The sequence below is a fragment of the Oncorhynchus keta genome, unplaced genomic scaffold (genome assembly GCF_023373465.1).
Source record: "Oncorhynchus keta strain PuntledgeMale-10-30-2019 unplaced genomic scaffold, Oket_V2 Un_scaffold_714_pilon_pilon, whole genome shotgun sequence".
Classification (NCBI taxonomy): Eukaryota; Metazoa; Chordata; class Actinopteri; order Salmoniformes; family Salmonidae; genus Oncorhynchus; species Oncorhynchus keta.
In genome coordinates this window covers 70064-97735 of record NW_026290992.1, presented here as the reverse complement: position 1 = coordinate 97735, position 27672 = coordinate 70064, and the positions used below count along the sequence as shown (strand labels likewise).

Sequence of the window (27672 nt, the reverse complement as noted above, 5' to 3'; positions counted from 1 at the left end):
TTCCTCTGACCACCAGGTTCCCTGAAACATCTTTCATCTGTTTCACCACCAGGTTCCCCTGGAAACATCTTTCATCTGTTTCCTCTGACCACCAGGGTTCCCCTGAAACATCTTTCATCTGTTTCCCCCTCTGACCACCAGGTTCCCTGAAACATCTTTCATCTGTTTCCTCTGACCACCAGGTTCCCCTGAAACATCTTTCATCTGTTTCTCTGACCACCAGGTCAAACATCTTTCATCTGTTTCCTCTGACCACCAGGTTCCTCTGAAACATCTTTCATCTGTTTCTCTGACCACCAGGTTCCTCTGAAACATCTTTCCAATCATCTGTTTCTCTGACCACCAGGTTCCCTGAAACATCTTTCCTGTTTCTCTGACCACCAGGTTCCCCTGAAACATCTTTCCAATCATCTGTTTCTCTGACCACCAGGTTCCTCTGAAACATCTTTCATCTGTTTCCTCGGACCACCAGGTTCCTCTGAAACATCTTTCATCTGTTTCCTCTGACCACCAGGTTCCTCTGAAACATCTTTCCAATCATCTGTTTCCTCTGACCACCAGGTTCCCTGAAACATCTTTCATCTGTTTCTCTGACCACCAGGTTCCCGAAACATCTTTCCAATCATCTGTTTACTCTGACCACCAGGTTCCCTGAAACATCTTTCATCTGTTTCCTCTGACCACCAGGTTCCTCTCCATCTTTCATCTGTTTCCTCTGACCACCAGGTTCCCTGAAACATCTTTCATCTGTTTCCTCTGACAACCAGGTTCCCTGAAACATCTTTCATCTGTTTCTCTGACCACCAGGTTCCCTGAAACATCTTTCATCTGTTTCCTCTGACCACCAGGTTCCCTGAAACATCTTTCATCTGTTTCCTCTGACCACCAGGTTCCCTGAAACATCTTTCATCTGTTTCCTCTGACCACCAGGTTCCTCTGAAACATCTTTCATCTGTTTCCTCTGACCACCAGGTCCCCCTGAAACATCTTTCATCTGTTTCTCTGACCATCAGGTTCCCCGGAAACATCTTTCCAATCATCTGTTTCCTCTGACCACCAGGTTCCCCTGAAACATCTTTCCATCTGTTTCCTGACCACCAGGTTCCTCTGAAACATCTTTCCAATCATCTGTTTCCTCTGACCACAGGTTCCCTGAAACATCTTTCATCTGTTTCCTCTGACCACCAGGTTCCCCTGAAATATCTTTCATCTGTTTCTCTGACCACCAGGTTCCCTGAAACATCTTTCATCTGTTTCTCTGACCACCAGGTTCCCCTGAAACATCTTTCAATCATCTGTTTCTCTGACCACCAGGTTCCTCTGAAACATCTTTCATCCGTTCCTCTGACCACCAGGTTCCCCTGAAACATCTTTCATCTGTTTCCTCTGACCACCAGGTTCTCCTGAAACATCTTTCATCTGTTTCCTCTGACCACCAGGTTCCTCTGAAACATCTTTCATCTGTTTCCTCTGACCACCAGGTTCTCCTGAAACATCTTTCATCTGTTTCTCTGACCACCAGGTTCTCCTGAAACACCTTTCCAATCATCTGTTTCTCTGACCACCAGGTTCCTCTGAAACATCTTTCATCCGTTTCCTCTGACCACCAGGTTCTCCTGAAACATCTTTCCAATCATCTGTTTCCTCTGACCACCAGGTTCCTCTGAAACATCTTTCATCTGTTTCCTCTGACCACCAGGTTCCCTGAAACATCTTTCATCTGTTTCCTCTGACCACCAGGTTCCTCTGAAACATCTTTCATCTGTTTCTCTGACCACCAGGTTCCCTGAAACATCTTTCATCTGTTTCCTCTGACCACCAGGTTCCCTGAAACATCTTTCATCTGTTTCCTCTGACCACCAGGTTCCTCTGAAACATCTTTCATCTGTTTCCTCTGACCACCAGGTTCCTCTGAAACATCTTTCATCTGTTTCCTCTGACCACCAGGTTCTCCTGAAACATCTTTCCAATCATCTGTTTCTCTGACCACCAGGTTCTGAAACATCTTTCATCTGTTTCCTCTGACCACCAGGTTCCCTGAAACATCTTTCCAATCATCTGTTTCTCTGACCACCAGGTTCCCTGAAACATCTTTCCAATCATCTGTTTCCTCTGACCACCAGGGTTCCTGAAACATCTTTCCACCATCTGTTCTCTGACCACCAGGTTCCCCTGAAACACCTTTCATCTGTTTCTCTGACCACCAGGTTTCCCTGAAACATCTTTCATCTGTTTCTCTGACCACCAGGTTCCCTGAAACATCTTCATCTGTTTCCTCTGACCACCAGGTTCCTAAACATCTTTCATCTGTTTCCTCTGACCACCAGGTTCCCCTGAAACATCTTTCATCTGTTTCCTCTGACCACCAGGTTCCCTGAAACATCTTTCCAATCATCTGTTTCCTCTGACCACCAGGTTCCCTGAAACATCCTTCACCTGTTTCCTCTGACCACCAGGTTCCTCTGAAACATCTTTCATCTGTTTCCTGACCACCAGGTTCATTCACAAGGCTGGAATCTAGTTTACACCCAGGGTGCTTCCCATGGCAGCCTATTCCCTCTGTAGTACACTACTTCTACCAGGGCCCATATATGGCTCTCGTCAAAAGCATTGCGCTGTATAGGAAATAGGATAGGATGCCATTTGGGGCGTACCACCTCTGTTGGGAAGCCCAGAGGAATACTGTAGTACAGTAAAACTGACTGCAGAGGGGTTAAATCATGGTTGGGACATGTCTGGTGTTACATTGCTGTATACAGAATCTGCTCTTTAATGGAGAGGAAAGGAATGCGTGCGCACACACACAGAGATTGCTTTAAAAATAGCTCCGGGGCAGTTCTGAATGAATCACTGGCAGAGCACAGAGGTACTGCCCACATGGCCATGCACGCACACACACACACACACACACACACACACACACACACACACACACACACACACACACACACACACACACACACACACACACACACACACACACACACACACACACACACACACACACACACACACACAGAGAGAGAAATATGCAGAAGGTGAATGCTGTTGATTTGAGGTTGAGGATTAGAGGGAGAATGGGTGGATGTAGTGTTCACTGAATGCCTCCTCTAATCCCTGTATTACCACACAGCTCCAATCTGATCATCACTCCTCTCCCTTCATCCTCTCTCTGCCCCTCCCTCCATCCATGTTGATCTCCATGGTTACAGCACACTCTCCCGACCTCACTCACCTCTCAATCCTCCTCACTCCCATCTCCTCCCTCTCTCCCTCACCTTATAATCCCCTTACCCCTCACCCTCACCTCACTCACTTCTCAATATCCCTCACTCCTCTCCCGCAACTCACTCACCTCTCAATATCCCTCCTCCCTCTCCTCTCACTCACCTCTCAATATCCTCCTCCTTTCTCCTCTCAATTATCACCTTTACTCTCAATCCTTTTATCCTTCTCACCTCTCACTCTCAATACCTCACTCTCTCCTCAACTCCTGTCCCTTCCTCAATCACTTTCTCCAATATCCTCACTCTCACTCCTCCTCTCTTCTCAATATCCTCACTCTCTCCTCTCAAATCTCAATATCCTCACTCCCTCTTCCCTCCTCTCTCAAACGTCATTTTTTATAGAATTCTATTTCTATCTTCATCAAACAAAGGAAGTTCATTCACTATATACTGTAGACCTGATAAAACAACCCCCACTATATACTGTAGACCTGATAAAACAACCCCCACTATATACTGTACACCTGATAAACAACCCACACTATATACTGTAGACCTGATAAAACAACCCCCACTCTGTAGACCTGATAAAACAACCCCACTATATACTGTAGACCTGATAAACAACCCCACTATATACTGGGTAGACCTGATAAAAACAACCCCCACTATATACTGTACACCTGATAAAACAACCCCACTATATACTGTAGACCTGATAAACAACCCCCACTATATACTGTAGACCTGATAAAACAACCCCCACTATATACTGTAGACCTGATAAAACAACCCCCACTATATACTGTAGACCTGATAAAACAACCCCCACTTTAAACTGTACACCTGATAAAACAACCCCACTATATACTGTAGACCTGATAAAACAACCCCCACTATATACTGTAGACCTGATAAAACAACCCCCACTATATACTGTACACCTGATAAAACAACCCCACTATATACTGTAGACCTGATAAAACAACCCCTACTATATACTGTAGACCTGATAAAACAACCCCCACTATATACTGTAGACCTGATAAAACAACCCCCACTATATACTGTAGACCTGATAAAACAACCCCTACTATATACTGTACACCTGATAAAACAACCCCCACTATATACTGTAGACCTGATAAAACAACCCCCACTATATACTGTAGACCTGATAAAACAACCCCACTATATACTGTAGACCTGATAAAACAACCCCCACTATATACTGTAGACCTGATAAAACAACCCCCACTATATACTGTAGACCTGATAAAACAACCCCCACTATATACTGTAGACCTGATAAAACAACCCCACTATATACTGTAGACCTGATAAAACAACCCCTACTATATACTGTAGACCTGATAAAACAACCCCACTATATACTGTAGACCTGATAAAACAACCCCCACTATATACTGTAGACCTGATAAAACAACCCCACTATATACTGTAGACCTGATAAAACAACCCCACTATATACTGTAGACCTGATAAAACAACCCCCACTATATACTGTAGACCTGATAAAACAACCCCACTATATACTGTAGACCTGATAAAACAACCCCCACTATATACTGTAGACCTGATAAAACAACCCCACTATATACTGTAGACCTGATAAAACAACCCCCACTATATACTGTAGACCTGATAAAACAACCCCCACTATATACTGTAGACCTGATAAAACAACCCCCACTATATACTGTAGACCTGATAAAACAACCCCCACTATATACTGTAGACCTGATAAAACAACCCCACTATATACTGTAGACCTGATAAAACAACCCCCACTATATACTGTAGACCTGATAAAACAACCCCTACTATATACTGTAGACCTGATAAAACAACCCCACTATATACTGTAGACCTGATAAAACAACCCTATATATACTGTAGACCTGATAAAACAACCCCACTATATACTGTAGACCTGATAAACAACCCCTACTATATACTGTAGACCTGATAAAACAACCCCCACTATATACTGAGACCTGATAAAACAACCCCGCTATATACTGTAGACCTGATAAAACAACCCCACTATATACTGTAGACCTGATAAAACAACCCCCACTATACTGTAGACCTGATAAAACAACCCCCTACTATATACTGTAGACCTGATAAACAACCCCACTATATACTGTAGACCTGATAAAACAACCCCACTATATACTGTAGACCTGATAAAACAACCCCACTATATACTGTAGACCTGATAAAACAACCCCACTATATACTGTACTGTAGACCTGATAAACAACCCCGTGTATACTCCCCTTCTGTCCATCTCCCCACCACTACTACTCCCTCTCTCTGTCCATCTCCACTTCTACCACTCCTCTCTGTACTTACCTCCTTCTACATCCCTCTCTCTGTTCATCTCCTTCTACTCCCTCTCGCTGTCCATCTCCCTCTACACTCCCTTCTACCCTCTCTCTGTTCATCTCCCTTCTACTCCCTCTCTCTGTCCATCTCCCTTCTACTCCCTCTCTCTGTTCATCTCCCTTCTACACCCTCTCTGTTCATCTCCCCTCTACACCCTCTCTCTGTCCATCTCCCCTAACTCCCTCTCTCTCTCCATCCATCTCCCCTCTACTCCCTTCTGTCCATTGCCCCTCTACTCCCTCTCTCTGTTTATCTCCTTCTACCCTCTCTCTGTTCATCTCCCCTTCTACACCCCTCTCTCTGTTCATCTCCCTTCTACACCCTCTCTGTTTATCTCCACTCTACTCCTCTACTCCCTCTCTGTTCATCTCCTTCTACACCCTCTCTGTCCATCTCCCACACCCTCTCTCTGTTCATCTCCTTCTACACCCTCTGTTTATCTCCACTCCACTCCCTCTCCCTCTACTCCCTCTACTCCCTCTCTCTGTTCATCTCCTTCTACACCCTCTCTCTGTTCATCTCCTTCTAAATCTCCACAACTCCTCTCTCTGTTTCTCCTTCTACCTCCTCTCTGTTCATCTCCCTTCTACTCCCTCTCTGTTCATCTCCCTCTACTCCCTCTCTCTGTTCATCTCTCTCCCTCTCTGTTCATCTCCCTTCTCTCCCTCTCTGTTCATCTTCCTTCTACTCCCTCTGTTCATCTGTTCTACCCCTCCTGTTCATCTCTACTCCCCTCTCTGTTCATCTCCTTCTAATCTCCTTCTACACCCTCTCTGTTCATCTCCCTTCTACACCCTCTCTCTGTTCATCTCCTTCTACACCCTCTGTTCATCTCCTTCTACTCCCTCTCTGTTCATCTCCTTCTACACCCCTCTCTCTGTTCATCTCCCTTCTACACCCTTCTCTCTGTTCATCTCCCCTGTACTCCTCTCTGTTCATCTCCTTCTACCCTCTCTCTGTTCATCTCCTTCTACACCCTCTCTCTGTTCATCTCCCCTTCTACACCCTCTCTCTGTTCATCTCCTTCTACTCCTCTCTCTGTTCATCTCCCTTCTACACCTCTCTCTGTTCATCTCCTTCTACTCCCCTCTGTTCATCTCCCTTCTACTCCTCTGTTCATCTTCCTTCTACTCCTCTCTGTTCATCTCCTTCTACACCTCTCTCTGTTCATCTCCTTCTACCTCTCTCTGTTCATCTCCTTCTACACCCTCTCTGTTCATCTCCTTCTATCCTCCTCTGTTCATCTCCCTTCTACTCCTCTCTCTGTTCATCTTCCTTCTCGCCCTCTCTCTGTTCATCTCCTTCTACACCCCTCTCTGTTCATCTCCCTTCTACTCCTCTCTGTTCATCTCCTTCTACTCCCTCTCTCTGTTCATCTTCCTTCCCCTCCTCTCTCTGTTCATCTCCTTTCTACACCCTCTCTGTTCATCTCCCTTCTACACCCTCTCTCTGTTCATCTCCTTCTACACCCTCTCTGTTCATCTCCCATTCTACCCTCTCTCTGTTCATCTCCTTCTACTCCCTCTCTCTGTTCATCTCCCCTTCTACACCCCTCTCTGTTCATCTCCCTTCTACACCTCTCTCTGTTCATCTCCTGTACCTCTCTCTGTTCATCTCCCTTCTACACCCTCTCTCTGTTCATCTCCTTCTACACTCTCTCTGTTCATCTCCTTCTACACCCTCTCTCTGTTCATCTCCCTTCTACCCCTCTCTCTGTTCATCTCCTTCTACACCCTCTCTCTGTTCATCTCCTTCTACTCCCTCTCTCTGTTCATCTCCCACTCCTCTCCTCTGTTCATCTCCTTCTCTCTCTCTGTTCATCTCCCTTCTACACCCTCTCTGTTCATCTCCTTCTACACCCCTCTCTCTGTTCATCTCCCTTCTACTCTCTCCCATCTCCTTCTACACCCTCTCTCTGTTCATCTCCCTTCTCCCTCTCTCTCTGTTCATCTCCTTCTACACCCTCTCTGTTTCTCCCCTGTACTCTCTCTCTGTTCATCTCCTTCTACACCCTCTCTGTTCATCTCCTTCTACACCCTCTCTCTGTTCATCTCCTTCTACACCCTCTCTCTGTATATCTCCTTCTACACCCTCTCTCTGTTCATCTCCCTTCTACACCCTCTCTCTCTGTTCCATTCTTCTACACCCTCTCTCTGTTTCTCCCTTCTACTCCCCTCTCTCTGTTCATCTCCTTCTACACCCTCTCTCTGTTCATCTCCCTTCACACCCCCTCTCTCTGTTCATCTCCTTCTATCCCTCTCTGTTCATCTTCCTTCTACTCCTCTCTCTGTTCATCTTCCTTCTACACCCTCTCTCTGTTCATCTTCCTTCTACACCCTCTCTCTGTTCATCTCCCTTCTACCCCTCTCTCTGTTCATCTCCTTCTACACCCTCTCCTGTCATCTTCCTTCTACACCCTCTCTCTGTTCATCTCCCTTCTACTCCCTCTCTCTGTTCATCTCCCTTCTACACCCTCTCTCTGTTCATCTTCCTTCTACTCCTCTCTCTTTCATCTCCCTTCCAGTCTGGTCCCTGTAGTGTAGTCACACCCTTCCACTTGAACCTAATGTAGCAGGCCTGACCTGCCTTTCTTTCTCACCGGAGGTTTTCCTCTGCACTGTTCAACCAATCCAGGAAAAGTAGAGGAGGAGTTAAGATGGAGAGTGTCCTTGTTAACGTCCAAAGAGGAAGTCGTTCCCGTTGAGGGTGCCGCCTCTCTAACCTCTCCACTGTCTCCATTTCCCCTGAAGCAACCGGTTGTAACCGACCACGTTGAGGGTGCGCCTCTCTAACCTCTCCACTGTCTCCATTTCTGAAGCAACCGGTTGTAACCGACCACGTTGAGGGCGCCGCCTCTAACCTCCACTGTCTCCATTTCCCTGAAGCAACCGGTTGTAACCGACCACGTTGAGGGTGCCGCCTCTCTAACCTCTCCACTGTCTCCATTTCCCCTGAAGCAACCGGTTGTAACCGACCACGTTGAGGGTGCCGCCTCTCTAACCTCTCCACTGTCTCCATTTCCCCTGAAGCAACCGGTTGTAACCGACCACGTTGAGGGTGCCGCCTCTCTAACCTCTCCACTGTCTCCATTTCCCCTGAAGCAACCGTTGTAACCGACCACGGTGAGGGTGTCTCCTCTCTAACCTCTCCACTGTCTCCATTTCCCCTGAAGCAACCCGGTTGTAACCGACCACGTTGAGGGTGTCTCCTCTCTAACCTCTCCACTGTCTTCATTTCCCCTGAAGCAACCGGTTGTAACCGACCACGTTGAGGGTGCCGCCTCTCTAACCTCTCCACTGTCTCCATTTCCCCTGAAGCAACCCGGTTGCCTTGAGGTGTCTCCTCTAACCTCTCCACTGTCTCCATTTCCCCTGAAGCAACCGGTTGTAACCGACCACGTTGAGGGTGCCGCCTCTCTAACCTCTCCACTGTCTCCATTTCCCTGAAGCAACCGGTTGTAACCGACCACGTTGAGGGTGTCTCCTCTCTAACCTCTCCACTGTCTCCATTTCCCCTGAAGCAACCGGTTGTAACCGACCACGTTGAGGGTGCCTCCTCTCTAACCTCTCCACTGTCTCCATTTCCCCTGAAGCAACCGGTTGTAACCGACCACGTTGAGGGTGCCTCCTCTCTAACCTCTCCACTGTCTCCATTTCCCTGAAGCAACCGGTTGTAACCGACCACGTTGAGGGTGTCTCCTCTCTAACCTCTCCACTGTCTCCATTTCCCTGAAGCAACCGGTTGTAACCGACCACGAGGGTGTTCTCTAACCTTCTCCACTGTCTCCATTTCCCTGAAGCAACCGTTGTAACCGACCACGTTGAGGGTGTCTCCTCTCTAACCTCTCCACTGTCTCCATTTCCCCTGAAGCAACCGGTTGTAACCGACCACGTTGAGGGTGTCTCCTCTCTAACCTCTCCACTGTCTCCATTTCCCCTGAAGCAACCGGTTGTAACCGACCACGTTGAGGTGTCTCCTCTCTAACCTCTCCACTGTCTCCATTTCCCCTGAAGCAACCGGTTGTAACCACCACGTTGAGGTGCCTCCTCTCTAACCTCTCCACTGTCTCCATTTCCCCTGAAGCAACCGGTTGTAACCGACCACGTTGAGGGTGCCGCCTCTCTAACCTCTCCACTGTCTCCATTTCCCTGAAGCAACCGGTTGTAACCGACCACGTTGAGGGTGTCTCTCTCAACCTCTCCACTGTCTCCATTTCCCTGAAGCAACCGGTTGTAACCGACCACGTTGAGGGCGCCTCCTCTCTAACCTCTCCACTGTCTCCATTTCCCCTGAAGCAACCGGTTGTAACCGACCACGTTGAGGTGCTGTCTCCAGGGGTTGTAACGCCTCCTCTCTAACCTCTCCACTGTCTCCATTTCCCCTGAAGCAACCGGTTGTAACCGACCACGTTGAGGGTGCCTCCTCTCTAACCTCTCCACTGTCTCCATTTCCCCTGAAGCAACCGGTTGTAACCGACCACGTTGAGGGTGTCTCCTCTCTAACCTCTCCACTGTCTCCATTTCCCCTGAAGCAACCGGTTGTAACCGACCACGTTGAGGGTGCCTCCTCTCTAACCTCTCCACTGTCTCCATTTCCCCTGAAGCAACCGGTTGTAACCGACCACGTTGAGGGTGCCAACCTCTCCACTGTCTCCATTTCCCTGAAGCAACCGGTTGTAACCGACCACGTTGAGGCGCCTCCTCTCTAACCTCTCCACTGTCTCCATTTCCCTGAAGCAACCGGTTGTAACCGACCACGTTGAGGGTGCTCCTCTCTAACCTCTCCACTGTCTCCATTTCCCCTGAAGCAACCGGTTGTAACCACCACGTTGAGGTGTCTCCTCTCTAACCTCTCCACTGTCTCCATTTCCCTGAAGCAACCGGTTGTAACCGACCACGTTGAGGGTGCCGCCTCTCTAACCTCTCCACTGTCTCCATTTCCCCTGAAGCAACCGGTTGTAACCGACCACGTTGAGGGCGCCTCCTCTCTAACCTCTCCACTGTCTCCATTTCCCCTGAAGCAACCGGTTGTAACCGACCACGTTGAGGGTGCCGCCTCTCTAACCTCTCCACTGTCTCCATTTCCCCTGAAGCAACCGGTTGTAACCGACCACGTTGAGGGCGCCTCCTCTCTAACCTCTCCACTGTCTCCATTTCCCCTGAAGCAACCGGTTGTAACCGACCACGTTGAGGGCGCCGCCTCTCTAACCTCTCCACTGTCTCCATTTCCCCTGAAGCAACCCGGTTGTAACCACCACGTTGAGGGCGCTCCTCTCTAACCTCTCCACTGTCTCCATTTCCCCTGAAGCAACCGGTTGTAACCGACCACGTTGAGGGCGCCTCCTCTCTAACCTCTCCACTGTCTCCATTTCCCCTGAAGCAACCGGTTGTAACCGACCACGTTGAGGGTGCCGCCTCTCTAACCTCTCCACTGTCTCCATTTCCCTGAAGCAACCGGTTGTAACCGACCACGTTGAGGGTACCTCCTCTCTAACCTCTCCACTGTCCATTTCCCCTGAAGCAACCGGTTGTAACCGACCACGTTGAGGGTGCCGCCTCTCTAACCTCTCCACTGTCTCCCATTTCCTGAAGCAACCGGTTGGCACCGACCACGTTAGGGCGCCTCCTCTCTAACCTCTCCACTGTCTCCATTTCTGAAGCAACCCGGTTGTCACTTAGGGCGTCTCTCCTAACCTCTCCACATTTCCTGAGCAGGGCACCACGTTGAGGGCGCCTCCTCTCTAACCTCTCCACTGTCTCCATTTCCCTGAAGCAACCGGTTTGTAACCCGACCACGTTGAGGCAACCTCTCCACTGTCTCCATTTCCCCTGAAGAACCGGTCCGCCTTCAACCACGTCTGTCTGAACCTCTCCACTGTCTCCATTTCCCTGAATAACCGAGACCACGTGAGGGCGCCTCCTAACCTCTCCACTGTCTCCATTTCTGAAGCAACCGGTTGTAACCGACCACGTTGAGGGCGCCTCCTCTCTAACCTCTCCATTGTCTCCATTTCTGAAACATGACCATAGGGCGCTCCCTGCAGTCTCCATTTCTGAAGTCCTGTAACTTGAGGGCGCGCTGTCTCCATTTCCCCTGAACAACCGAATAGGGCGCCTCCTCTCTAACCTCTCCACTGTCTCCATTTCCCCTGAAGTCCGGGTTGTAACCGTCTGAGGGTAGCCCCTCTAACCTTCCACTGAATTTCCTGAAGCAACCGGTTGTAGATTGAGGGTGTCTCCTCTCTAACCTTCCACTGTCTGTCTGAAGCATGAATACGAGAGGGTGCCACCTCCTCTCCACTGTCTCCATTTCTGAAACAACCTGTTGAATGGAGGGTGCCGCCTCCCCTTCACTGTCTCCATTTCCCTGAAGCAACCGGGTGTAACTTGAGGGCGCTCTCTAACCTCTCCACTGACTCCATGAATAGAGATGCCGCCTCCTAACCCCTTCTCCACTGTCTGATTTCTCAACTGAATAGTCCAGTGAGATGACTTTTTGACCTCCTGTCACTTAGACAGAGCAGGGCACATGGGAAACACACTACCTCGAGGCATGATGTCCTGTCTGTCTGAAACATGAATAGAGATGGTCCTGTCTGTCTGAAACATGAATAGAGATGGTCCTGTCTGTCTGAAACATGAATAGAGATGGTCCTGTCTGTCTGAAACATGAATAGAGATGGTCCTGTCTGTCTGAAACATGAATGGAGATGGTCCTGTCTGTCTGAAACATGAATAGAGATGGTCCTGTCTGTCTGAAACATGAATAGAGATGGTCCTGTCTGTCTTTTCAAATGAAATAGGCTAATAATAAATCATTCTATAAAACTCTCTGCCTTCCCGATTTATTTTCTAAGCACTCAAATAGAGTTTTTATCTTTGAAATGGGGCCATCTGTCTCAGATAAGGATGAACAAATATAGTATTACACAATTAACCATGGTTATATATAATATAGTATTACACTATTAAACATGGTTATATACAATATAGTATTAGACTATTAACCATGGTTATATATATATAATATAGTATTACACAATTAACCATGGTTATATATAATATAGTATTACACTATTAAACATGGTTATATACAATATAGTATTAGACTATTAACCATGGTTATATATATATAATATAGTATTACACTATTAAACGTGGTTATATATAATATAGTATTACACTATTAAACATGGTTATATATATAATATAGTATTACACTATTAAACATGGTTATATATAATATAATATTACACTAAACAATATAGTATTACACATGGTTATATATAATATAGTATTACACTATAAACATAGTTACATAAACAATATAGTATTACACTATTAAACATGGTTATATATAATATAGTATTACACTATTAAACATGGTTATATACAATATAGTATTAGACTAATAAACATGGTTATATATATATAATATAGTATTACACTATTAAACATGGTTATATAAAATATGAGGCTATTTACATGACTATGTATTTGTATCACTGCATACCCAGTGTGTAATGTGCAGTCTTAATTTTGTGTACTGCAGTGCTGTGTCCAAGATAATTTCCCTGTCTAGGACATTAAAGTGGATCCTATCTGAATAGAATAAGGCGTCTATAGGACGAGACGTTGAGTCTCTCCTAACCATGAAGCAGTCAGCTCCCCTGATACCTGGTGGCCAGAGTAAACCTGCTAAACCTCTAACCAGTTAAATCAGGGAGGATAACCTCGAACCAGAGTCAGTTAAATCAGGAGGATAACCTCTAACCAGAGTCAGTTAAATCAGGGAGGAGGATAACCTCTAACCAGAGTCAGTTAAATCAGGGAGAAGGATAACCTCTAACCAGAGTCAGTTAAATCAGGGAGGAGGATAACCTCTAACCAGAGTCAGTTAAATCAGGGAGGAGGATAACCTCTAACCAGAGTCAGTTAAATCAGGGAGGAGGATAACCTCTAACCAGAGTCAGTTAAATCAGGGAGGAGGATAACCTCTAACCAGAGTCAGTTAAATCAGGGAGGAGGATAACCTCTAACCAGAGTCAGTTAAATCAGGGAGGATAACCTCTAACCAGAGTCAGTTAAATCAGGGAGGATAACCTCTAACCAGAGTCAGTTAAATCAGGGAGGAGGATAACCTCTAACCAGAGTCAGTTAAATCAGGGAGGAGGATAACCTCTAACCAGAGTCAGTTAAATCAGGGAGGATAACCTCTAACCAGAGTCAGTTAAATCAGGGAGAAGGATAACCTCTAACCAGAGTCAGTTAAATCAGGGAGGAGGATAACCTCTAACCAGAGTCAGTTAAATCAGGGAGAAGGATAACCTCTAACCAGAGTCAGTTAAATCAGGGAGGAGGATAACCTCTAACCAGAGTCAGTTAAATCAGGGAGGAGGATAACCTCTAACCAGAGTCAGTTAAATCAGGGAGGAGGATAACCTCTAACCAGTGTCAGTAAATCAGGGAGAAGGATAACCTCTAACCAGAGCCAGTTAAAATCAGGGAGGAGGATAACCTCTAACCAGTTAAATCAGGGAGGATAACCTCTAACCAGAGTCAGTTAAATCAGGGAGGATAACCTCTAACCAGAGTCAGTTAAATCAGGGAGGAGGATAACCTCTAACCAGAGTCAGTTAAATCAGGGAGGAGGATAACCTCTAACCAGAGTCAGTTAAATCAGGGAGAAGGATAACCTCTAACCAGAGTCAGTTAAATCAGGGAGGATAACCTCTAACCAGAGCCAGTTAAATCAGGGAGGAGGATAACCTCTAACCAGAGTCAGTTAAATCAGGGAGGAGGATAACCTCTAACCAGTGTCAGTAAATCAGGGAGAAGGATAACCTCTAACCAGAGCCAGTTAAAATCAGGGAGGAGGATAACCTCTAACCAGTTAAATCAGGGAGGATAACCTCTAACCAGAGTCAGTTAAATCAGGGAGGATAACCTCTAACCAGAGTCAGTTAAATCAGGGAGAAGGATAACCTCTAACCAGAGTCAGTTAAATCAGGGAGAAGGATAATCTCTAACCAGAGTCAGTTAAATCAGGGAGGAGGATAACCTCTAACCAGAGTCAGTTAAATCAGGGAGGAGGATAACCTCTAACCAGAGTCAGTTAAATCAGGGAGAAGGATAACCTCTAACCAGTTAAATCAGGGAGAAGGATAACCTCTAACCAGTTAAATCAGGGAGAAGGATAACCTCTAACCAGGGTCAGTTAAATCAGGGAGAAGGATAACCTCTAACCAGAGCCAGTTAAATCAGGGAGGAGGATAACCTCTAACCAGAGCCAGTTAAATCAGGGAGGAGGATAACCTCTAACCAGAGCCAGTTAAATCAGGGAGGAGGATAACCTCTAACCAGAGCCAGTTAAATCAGGGAGGAGGATAACCTCTAACCAGAGCCAGTTAAATCAGGGAGGAGGATAACCTCTAACCAGAGCCAGTTAAATCAGGGGAGGAGGATAACCTCTAACCAGAGCCAGTTAAATCAGGGAGGAGAATAACCTCTAACCAGAGCCAGTTAAATCAGGGAGGAGGATAACCTCTAACCAGTGTCAGTTAAATCAGGGAGGAGGATAAACTCTAACCAGAGTCAGTTAAATCAGCGGAGAAGGATAACCTCTAACCAGAGTCAGTTAAATCAGGGAGAAGGATAACCTCTAACCAGAGTCAGTTAAATCAGGGAGAAGGATAACCTCTAACCAGAGTCAGTTAAATCAGGGAGGAGGATAACCTCTAACCAGTTAAATCAGGGAGGAGGATAACCTCTAACCAGTTAAATCAGGGAGGAGGATAACCTCTAACCAGTGTCAGTTAAATCAGGGAGGAGGATAACCTCTAACCAGTGTCAGTAAATCAGGGAGAAGGATAACCTCTAACCAGAGTCAGTTAAATCAGGGAGAAGGATAACCTCTAACCAGTGTCAGTACATCAGGGAGAAGGATAACCTCTAACCAGAGTCAGTTAAATCAGGGAGAAGGATAACCTCTAACCAGAGTCAGTTAAATCAGGGAGAAGGATAACCTCTAACCAGAGTCAGTTAAATCAGGGAGGATAACCTCTAACCAGAGTCAGTTAAATCAGGGAGGATAACCTCTAACCAGTTAAATCAGGGAGGATAACCTCTAACCAGAGTCAGTTAAATCAGGGAGGATAACCTCTAACCAGAGTCAGTTAAATCAGGGAGGATGACCTCTAACCAGAGTCAGTTAAATCAGGGAGGAGGATAACCTCTAACCAGTTAAATCAGGGAGAAGGATAACCTCTAACCAGTTAAATCAGGGAGGAGGATAACCTCTAACCAGAGTCAGTTAAATCAGGGAGCATAACCTCTAACCAGAGTCAGTTAAATCAGGGAGAAGGATAACCTCTAACCAGAGTCAGTTAAATCAGGGAGCATAACCTCTAACCAGAGTCAGTTAAATCAGGGAGAAGGATAACCTCTAACCAGAGTCAGTTAAATCAGGGAGCATAACCTCTAACCAGAGTCAGTTAAATCAGGGAGAAGGATAACCTCTAACCAGAGTCAGTTAAATCAGGGAGGAGGATAACCTCTAACCAGTTAAATCAGGGAGAAGGATAACCTCTAACCAGAGTCAGTTAAATCAGGGAGGAGGATAACCTCTAACCAGAGTCAGTTAAATCAGGGAGGAGGATAACCTCTAACCAGAGTCAGTTAAATCAGGGAGGATAACCTCTAACCAGAGTCAGTTAAATCAGGGAGGAGGATAACCTCTAACCAGTTAAATCAGGGAGGAGGATAACCTCTAACCAGTTAAATCAGGGAGGATAACCTCTAACCAGAGTCAGTTAAATCAGGGAGGATAACCTCTAACCAGAGTCAGTTAAATCAGGGAGGAGGATAACCTCTAACCAGTTAAATCAGGGAGGAGGATAACCTCTAACCAGAGTCAGTTAAATCAGGGGGGAGGATAACCTCTAACCAGAGTCAGTTAAATCAGGGAGGATAACCTCTAACCAGAGTCAGTTAAATCAGGGAGGAGGATAACCTCTAACCAGTTAAATCAGGGAGGAGGATAACCTCTAACCAGAGTCAGTTAAATCATGGGGGAGGATAACCTCTAACCAGTTAAATCAGGGAGGAGGATAACCTCAAACCAGAGTCAGTTAAATCATGGGGGAGGATAACCTCTAACCAGTTAAATCAGGGAGGAGGATAACCTCTAACCAGAGTCAGTTAAATCAGGGAGGAGGATAACCTCTAACCAGTTAAATCAGGGAGGAGGATAACCTCTAACCAGTTAAATCAGGGAGGAGGATAACCTCTAACCAGTTAAATCAGGGAGGAGGATAACCCTGTGGTCATGATGGTAAACACACACACACGCAACCCCCCACACACACACAAACACAAACACAAACACACCTGTGGTATTAAATGTACTGTAATCTGGCCACGTCAATCTAACTGCTCTGAATAGATGGCTCTGTAACTGGACTGGGTCGACACACAAACATGTAACCTCTGGTTCTGTCCTGCGCCGTCTCAACCTCCTATCAGTATCAGTGCAGGGCTGTCTGTCTGTCAAAACACCTGAGACCCATTAGCTAATGATCTGACACCCCTCACTCCTAATGGGCAAAGAGACACACGAGAGGACCTACCTCCTGAAGACCCCGGCCAGGGCAGAGAGACACACGAGAGGACATACCTCCTGAAGATGCCGGCCAGGGCAGAGAGACCAGGGCATCTCCCCTACCTTCACCTCCCTACCCAATCAATCCAATATCCTGTTGTAGTCTACACACCATCCAATATCCTGTTGTCGTCTACACACCATCCAATATCCTGTTGTAGTCTACACACCATCCAATATCCTGTTGTAGTCTACACACCATCTAACATCCTGTTGTAGTCTACACACCATCCAATATCCTGTTGTAGTCTACACACCATCCAATATCCTGTTGTCCTCTACACACCATCCAATATCCTGTTGTAGTCTACACACCATCCAATATCCTGTTGTAGTCTACACACCATCCAATATCCTGTTGTAGTCTACACACCATCCAATATCCTGTTGTCCTCTACACACCATCCAATATCCTGTTGTAGTCTACACACCATCCAATATCCTGTTGTAGTCTACACACCATCCAATATCCTGTTGTAGTCTACACACCATCCAATATCCTGTTGTCGTCTACACACCATCCAATATCCTGTTGTAGTCTACACACCATCTAACATCCTGTTGTAGTCTACACACCATCCAATATCCTGTTGTAGTCTACACACCATCCAATATCCTGTTGTCGTCTACACACCATCCAATATCCTGTTGTAGTCTACACACCATCCAATATCCTGTTGTAGTCTACACACCATCCAATATCCTGTTGTCCTCTACATACCATCCAATATCCTGTTGTAGTCTACACACCATCCAATATGGTGTTGTCATCTACACACCATCCAATATGGTGTTGTAGTCTACACACCATCCAACATCCTGTTGTAGTCTACACACCATCCAACATCCTGTTGTAGTCTACACACCATCCAATATCCTGTTGTAGTCTACACACCATCCAATATCCTGTTGTAGTCTACACACCATCCAATATCCTGTTGTCCTCTACATACCATCCAATATCCTGTTGTAGTCTACACACCATCCAATATGGTGTTGTCATCTACACACCATCCAACATCCTGTTGTAGTCTACACACCATCCAATATCCTGTTGTAGTCTACACACCATCCAATATGGAGATGAAGTCTACACACCCTCCAATATCCTGTTGTCGTCTACACACCATCCAATATCCTGTTGTAGTCTACACACGATCCAATATCCTGTTGTAGTCTACACACCATCCAACATCCTGTTGTAGTCTACACACCATCCAATATCCTGTTGTCGTCTACACACCATCCAATATCCTGTTGTAGTCTACACACCATCCAATATCCTGTTGTAGTCTACACACCATCCAATATCCTGTTGTCGTCTACACACCATCCAATATCCTGTTGTAGTCTACACACCATCCAATATCCTGTTGTAGTCTACACACCATCTAACATCCTGTTGTAGTCTACACACCATCCAATATCCTGTTGTAGTCTACACACCATCCAATATCCTGTTGTCCTCTACACACCATCCAATATCCTGTTGTAGTCTACACACCATCCAATATCCTGTTGTAGTCTACACACCATCCAATATCCTGTTGTAGTCTACACACCATCCAATATCCTGTTGTAGTCTACACACCATCCAATATCCTGTTGTAGTCTACACACCATCCAATATCCTGTTGTAGTCTACACACCATCCAATATCCTGTTGTAGTCTACACACCATCCAATATCCTGTTGTCGTCTACACACCATCCAATATCCTGTTGTAGTCTACACACCATCTAACATCCTGTTGTAGTCTACACACCATCCAATATCCTGTTGTAGTCTACACACCATCCAATATCCTGTTGTCGTCTACACACCATCCAATATCCTGTTGTAGTCTACACACCATCCAATATCCTGTTGTAGTCTACACACCATCCAATATCCTGTTGTCCTCTACATACCATCCAATATCCTGTTGTAGTCTACACACCATCCAATATGGTGTTGTCATCTACACACCATCCAATATGGTGTTGTAGTCTACACACCATCCAACATCCTGTTGTAGTCTACACACCATCCAACATCCTGTTGTAGTCTACACACCATCCAATATCCTGTTGTAGTCTACACACCATCCAATATCCTGTTGTAGTCTACACACCATCCAATATCCTGTTGTCCTCTACATACCATCCAATATCCTGTTGTAGTCTACACACCATCCAATATGGTGTTGTCATCTACACACCATCCAACATCCTGTTGTAGTCTACACACCATCCAATATCCTGTTGTAGTCTACACACCATCCAATATCCTGTTGTAGTCTACACACCATCCAATATCCTGTTGTCCTCTACATACCATCCAATATCCTGTTGTAGTCTACACACCATCCAATATGGTGTTGTCATCTACACACCATCCAATATCCTGTTGTAGTCTACACACCATCCAATATCCTGTTGTCCTCTACATACCATCCAATATCCTGTTGTAGTCTACACACCATCCAATATGGTGTTGTCATCTACACACCATCCAACATCCTGTTGTAGTCTACACACCATCCAATATCCTGTTGTCGTCTACACACCATCCAATATCCTGTTGTAGTCTACACACCATCCAATATCCTGTTGTAGTCTACACACCATCCAATATCCTGTTGTCATCTACACACCATCCAATATCCTGTTGTCGTCTACACACCATCCAATATCCTGTTGTAGTCTACACACCATCCAATATCCTGTTGTAGTCTACACACCATCCAATATCCTGTTGTAGTCTACACACCATCCAATATCCTGTTGTAGTCTACACACCATCCAATATCCTGTTGTAGTCTACACACCATCCAATATCCTGTTGTAGTCTACACACCATCCAATATCCTGTTGTAGTCTACACACCATCCAACATCCTGTTGTAGTCTACACACCATCCAATATCCTGTTGTAGTCTACACACCATCCAACATCCTGTTGTAGTCTACACACCATCCAATATCCTGTTGTAGTCTACACACCATCCAACATCCTGTTGTAGTCTACACACCATCCAATATCCTGTTGTCGTCTACACACCATCCAATATCCTGTTGTCGTCTACACACCATCCAATATCCTGTTGTAGTCTACACACCATCCAATATCCTGTTGTAGTCTACATACCATCCAACATCCTGTTGTAGTCTACACACCATCCAATATCCTGTTGTCGTCTACACACCATCCAACATCCTGTTGTAGTCTACACACCATCCAATATCCTGTTGTAGTCTACATACCATCCAATATCCTGTTGTAGTCTACACACCCTCCAATATCCTGTTGTAGTCTACACACCATCCAATATCCTGTTGTAGTCTACACACCATCCAATATCCTGTTGTCATCTACACACCATCCAATATCCTGTTGTAGTCTACACACCATCCAATATCCTGTTGTCGTCTACACACCATCCAACATCCTGTTGTAGTCTACACACCATCCAATATCCTGTTGTAGTCTACACACCATCCAATATCCTGTTGTAGTCTACACACCATCCAATATCCTGTTGTCGTCTACACACCATCCAACATCCTGTTGTAGTCTACACACCATCCAATATCCTGTTGTCGTCTACACACCATCCAATATCCTGTTGTAGTCTACACACCATCCAATATCCTGTTGTAGTCTACACACCATCCAATATCCTGTTGTAGTCTACACACCATCCAACATCCTGTTGTAGTCTACACACCATCCAACATCCTGTTGTAGTCTACACACCATCCAACATCCTGTTGTAGTCTACACACCATCCAACATCCTGTTGTAGTCTACACACCATCCAATATCCTGTTGTAGTCTACACACCATCCAATATCCTGTTGTCGTCTACACACCATCCAATATGATGTTGTCATCTACACACCATCCAATATCCTGTTGTAGTCTACACACCATCCAACATCCTGTTGTAGTCTACACACCATCCAACATCCTGTTGTAGTCTACACACCATCCAACATCCTGTTGTAGTCTACACACCATCCAATATCCTGTTGTAGTCTACACACCATCCAATATCCTGTTGTAGTCTACATACCATCCAATATCCTGTTGTAGTCTACACACCATCCAATATCCTGTTGTCGTCTACACACCATCCAATATCCTGTTGTCGTCTACATACCATCCAATATCCTGTTGTAGTCTACACACCATCCAATATCCTGTTGTAGTCTACACACCATCCAATATCCTGTTGTCGTCTACACACCATCCAATATCCTGTTGTAGTCTACACACCATCCAACATCCTGTTGTCGTCTACACACCATCCAACATCCTGTTGTCGTCTACACACCATCCAACATCCTGTTGTAGTCTACACACCATCCAATATCCTGTTGTAGTCTACACACCATCCAATATCCTGTTGTAGTCTACACACCATCCAATATCCTGTTGTAGTCTACACACCATCCAATATCCTGTTGTAGTCTACACACCATCCAACATCCTGTTGTCGTCTACACACCATCCAACATCCTGTTGTAGTCTACACACCATCAATATCCTGTTGTAGTCTACACACCATCAATATCCTGTTGTAGTCTACACACCATCCAATATCCTGTTGTAGTCTACACACACATCCAATATCCTGTTGTAGTCTACACACCATCAATATCCTGTTGTAGTCTACATCCAATATCCTGTTGTCGTCTACACACCATCCAATATCCTGTTGTCGTCTACACACCATCAATATGATGTTGTAGTCTACACACCATCCAATATCCTGTTGTCGTCTACACACCATCCAATATCCTGTTGTAGTCTACACACCATCCAATATCCTGTTGTAGTCTACACACCATCCAATATCCTGTTGTAGTCTACACACCATCCAATATCCTGTTGTAGTCTACACACCATCCAATATCCTGTTGTAGTCTACACACCATCCAACATCCTGTTGTAGTCTACACACCATCCAATATCCTGTTGTCATCTACACACCATCCAATATCCTGTTGTAGTCTACACACCATCCAATATGGTGTTGTCATCTACACACCATCCAATATCCTGTTGTAGTCTACACACCATCCAATATCCTGTTGTCATCTACACACCATCCAATATCCTGTTGTAGTCTACACACCATCCAATATGATGTTGTCATCTACACACCATCCAATATCCTGTTGTAGTCTACACACCATCCAATATGGTGTTGTCATCTACACACCATCCAATATCCTGTTGTAGTCTACACACCATCCAATATCCTGTTGTAGTCTACACACCATCCAATATCCTGTTGTCGTCTACACACCATCAATATGGTGTTGTCATCTACACACCATCAATATCCTGTTGTAGTCTACACACCATCCAATATCCTGTTGTCGTCTACACACCATCCAATATCCTGTTGTAGTCTACACACCATCCAATATCCTGTTGTAGTCTACACACCATCCAATATCCTGTTGTAGTCAATATCCTGTTGTCGTCTACACACCATCCAATATCCTGTTGTAGTCTACACACCATCCAATATCCTGTTGTAGTCTACACACCATCCAATATCCTGTTGTAGTCTACACACCATCCAACATCCTGTTGTCGTCTACACACCATCCAATATCCTGTTGTAGTCTACACACCATCCAATATCCTGTTGTAGTCTACACACCATCCAATATCCTGTTGTAGTCTACATACCATCCAATATCCTGTTGTAGTCTACACACCATCCAATATCCTGTTGTAGTCTACACACCATCCAATATCCTGTTGTAGTCTACACACCATCCAATATCCTGTTGTAGTCTACACACCATCCAATATCCTGTTGTAGTCTACACACCATCCAATATCCTGTTGTAGTCTACACACCATCCAATATGGTGTTGTCGTCTACACACCATCCAATATCCTGTTGTAGTCTACACACCATCCAATATGGTGTTGTAGTCTACACACCATCCAATATGATGTTGTAGTCTACACACCATCCAATATGATGTTGTAGTCTACACACCATCCAATATCCTGTTGTAGTCTACACACCATCCAATATGGTGTTGTCATCTACACACCATCCAATATGATGTTGTCGTCTACACACCATCCAATATGATGTTGTCGTCTACACACCATCCAATATCCTGTTGTCGTCTACACACCATCCAATATCCTGTTGTAGTCTACACACCATCCAATATCCTGTTGTAGTCTACACACCATCCAATATCCTGTTGTAGTCTACACACCATCCAATATCCTGTTGTAGTCTACACACCATCCAATATCCTGTTGTCATCTACACACCATCCAATATCCTGTTGTAGTCTACACACGATCCAATATCCTGTTGTAGTCTACACACCATCCAATATGGTGTTGTAGTCTACACACCATCCAATATGGTGTTGTCGTCTACACACCATCCAATATCCTGTTGTAGTCTACACACCATCCAATATCCTGTTGTAGTCTACACACCATCCAATATGGTGTTGTAGTCTACACACCATCCAATATGGTGTTGTAGTCTACACACCATCCAATATCCTGTTGTAGTCTACACACCATCCAATATCCTGTTGTAGTCTACACACCATCCAATATCCTGTTGTAGTCTACACACCATCCAATATCCTGTTGTAGTCTACACACCATCCAATATCCTGTTGTAGTCTACACACCATCCAATATCGTGTTGTAGTCTACACACCATCCAATATCCTGTTGTAGTCTACACACCATCCAATATCCTGTTGTAGTCTACACACCATCCAATATCCTGTTGTAGTCTACACACCATCCAATATCCTGTTGTAGTCTACACACCATCCAATATCCTGTTGTAGTCTACACACCATCCAATATGGTGTTGTAGTCTACACACCATCCAATATCCTGTTGTAGTCTACACACCATCCAATATCCTGTTGTAGTCTACACACCATCCAATATCCTGTTGTAGTCTACACACCATCCAATATCCTGTTGTAGTCTACACACCATCCAATATCCTGTTGTAGTCTACACACCATCCAATATCCTGTTGTAGTCTACACACCATCCAATATCCTGTTGTAGTCTACACACCATCCAATATCCTGTTGTCATCTACACACCATCCAATATCCTGTTGTTAGTCACATACACACCAGATGTCCAATATCCTGTTGTTCTTATTTTCAGTCCTAGGAACAGTGGGTTAACTGAGGGCAGAGCCAATATCCTGTTTGAACTTTGCAACCTGTCGTTACACACCATCCAATATCCTGTTGTAGTCTACACACCATCCAATATCCTGTTGTAGTCTACACACCATCAATATCCTGTTGTAGTCTACACACCATCCAATATCCTGTTGTCGTCTACACACCATCCAATATCCTGTTGTAGTCTACACACCATCTAATATCCTGTTGTAGTCTACACACCATCCAATATCCTGTTGTAGTCTACACACCATCCAATATCCTGTTGTCGTCTACACACCATCCAATATCCTGTTGTAGTCTACACACCATCCAATATCCTGTTGTAGTCTACACACCATCCACACCAACACAACATTTAGTGTGACTGTCCTGGTTATAACTAACTAACTGTTACTGTCCTGGTTATAACAACATGTTAGTTAGTGGTACTGTCCTGGTTATAACAACATGACCAACACAACAGTTAGTGGTACTGTCCTGGTTATAAATAACTAACTGTTACTGTCCTGGTTATAACAACATGACCAACACAACAGTTAGTGTACTGTCCTGGTTATAAATAACTAACTGTTACTGTCCTGGTTATAACAACATGACCAACACAACAGTTAGTGGTACTGTCCTGGTTATAAATAACTAACTGTTACTGTCCTGGTTATAACAACATGACCAACACAACAGTTAGTGGTACTGTTCTGGTTATAACAACATGACCAACACAACAGTTAGTGGTACTGTCCTGGTTATAAATAACTAACTGTTACTGACCAACACAACAGTTAGTGGTACTGTCCTGGTTATAAATAACTAACTGTTACTGTCCTGGTTATAACAACATGACCAACACAACAGTTAGTGGTACTGTCCTGGTTATAAATAACCTGTTACTGTCCTGGTTATAACAACATGACCAACACAACAGTTAGTGGTACTGTTCTGGTTATAAATAACTAACTGTTACTGTCCTGGTTATAACAACATGACCAACACAACAGTTAGTGGTACTGTCCTGGTTATAAATAACTAACTGTTACTGTCCTGGTTATAACAACATGACCAACACAACAGTTAGTGGTACTGTCCTGGTTATAAATAACTAACTGTTACTGTCCTGGTTATAACAACATGACCAACACAACAGTTAGTGGTACTGTCCTGGTTATAAATAACTAACTGTTACTGTCCTGGTTATAACAACATGACCAACACAACAGTTAGTGGTACTGTCCTGGTTATAAATAACTAACTGTTACTGTCCTGGTTATAACAACATGACCAACACAACAGTTAGTGGTACTGTCCTGGTTATAAATAACTAACTGTTACTGTCCTGGTTATAACAACATGACCAACACAACAGTTAGTGGTACTGTCCTGGTTATAAATAACTAACTGGTACTGTCCTGGTTATAACAACATGACCAACACAACAGTTAGTGGTACTGTCCTGGTTATAAATAACTAACTGTTACTGTCCTGGTTATAACAACATGACCAACACAACAGTTAGTGGTACTGTCCTGGTTATAAATAACTAACTGTTACTGTCCTGGTTATAACAACATGACCAACACAACAGTTAGTGGTACTGTCCTGGTTATAAATAACTAACTGTTACTGTCCTGGTTATAACAACATGACCAACACAACAGTTAGTGGTACTGTCCTGGTTATAAATAACTAACTGTTACTGTCCTGGTTATAACAACATGACCAAAACACAACAGTTAGTGGTACTGTCCTGGTTATAAATAACTAACTGTTACTGTCCTGGTTATAACAACATGACCAACACAACAGTTAGTGGTACTGTCCTGGTTATAAATAACTAGCTGTTACTGTCCTGGTTATAACAACATGACCAACACAACAGTTAGTGGTACTGTCCTGGTTATAAATAACTAACTGTTACTGTCCTGGTTATAACAACATGACCAACACAACAGTTAGTGGTACTGTCCTGGTTATAACAACATGACCAACACAACAGTTAGTGGTACTGTCCTGGTTATAAATAACTAACTGTTACTGTCCTGGTTATAACAACATGACCAACACAACAGTTAGTGGTACTGTCCTGGTTATAAATAACTAACTGTTACTGTCCTGGTTATAACAACATGACCAACACAACAGTTAGTGGTACTGTCCTGGTTATAAATAACTAACTGTTACTGTCCTGGTTATAACAACATGACCAACACAACAGTTAGTGGTACTGTCCTGGTTATAAATAACATGACCAACACAACAGTTAGTGGTACTGTCCTGGTTATAAATAACAACATGACCACACAACAGTTAGTGGTACTGTCCTGGTTATAAATAACTAACTGTGACTGTCCTGGTTATAACAACATGACCAACACAACAGTTAGTGGACTGTCCTGGTTATAACAACATGACCAACACAACAGTTAGTGGTACTGTCCTGGTTATAAATAACTAACTGTTACTGTCCTGGTATAACAACATGACCAACACAACAGTTAGTGGTACTGTCCTGGTTATAACAACATGACCAACTAACAGTTAGTGGTACTGTCCTGGTTATAAATAACTAACTGTTACTGACCAACACAACAGTTAGTGGTACTGTCCTGGTTATAAATAACTAACTGTTACTGTCCTGGTTATAACAACATGACCAACACAACAGTTAGTGGTACTGTCCTGGTACTGTCCTGGTTATAACAACATGACCAACACAACAGTTAGTGGTACTGTCCTGGTTATAAATAACTAACTGTTACTGTCCTGGTTATAACAACATGACCAACACAACAGTTAGTGGTACTGTCCTGGTTATAAATAACTAACTGTTACTGCTATTTATACCACAGCAAAAGCACACACTCATGAGTGTGGACTTCTTCTCCTGACATGACCCACTCAGCCCTCCTAAAACAGCCCAGAACATGGAGCTCAATTGTCAGCAACATTGCCGACACGTCCTGTCTAGTCCAGAGAGAGGAAAACACCAACATGGGCCTTTCCTTGACCCCTTCCTGTGTACGCAGTGATCACACACACACACACACACACACACACACACACACACACACACACACACACACACACACACACACACACACACACACACACACACACACACACACACACACACACACACACACACATGCTCTTTCTTAAAACTTCATCACAGATGTC

General features: G+C 44.5%; 2 protein-coding genes across 2 annotated transcripts in view; one reads left to right on the top strand and one right to left on the bottom strand.

The window, feature by feature from the left end:
* Nucleotides 1–27672, bottom strand: part of hecw2b (HECT, C2 and WW domain containing E3 ubiquitin protein ligase 2b) — a 127383-nt gene that overhangs the window by 87233 nt on the left and 12478 nt on the right. The gene's annotated exons all lie outside the window — the stretch shown is intronic.
* The window catches only part of LOC127929399 (cysteine-rich, acidic integral membrane protein-like), a 48580-nt gene that overhangs the window by 16664 nt on the left and 4244 nt on the right, over nucleotides 1–27672 (top strand). The gene's annotated exons all lie outside the window — the stretch shown is intronic.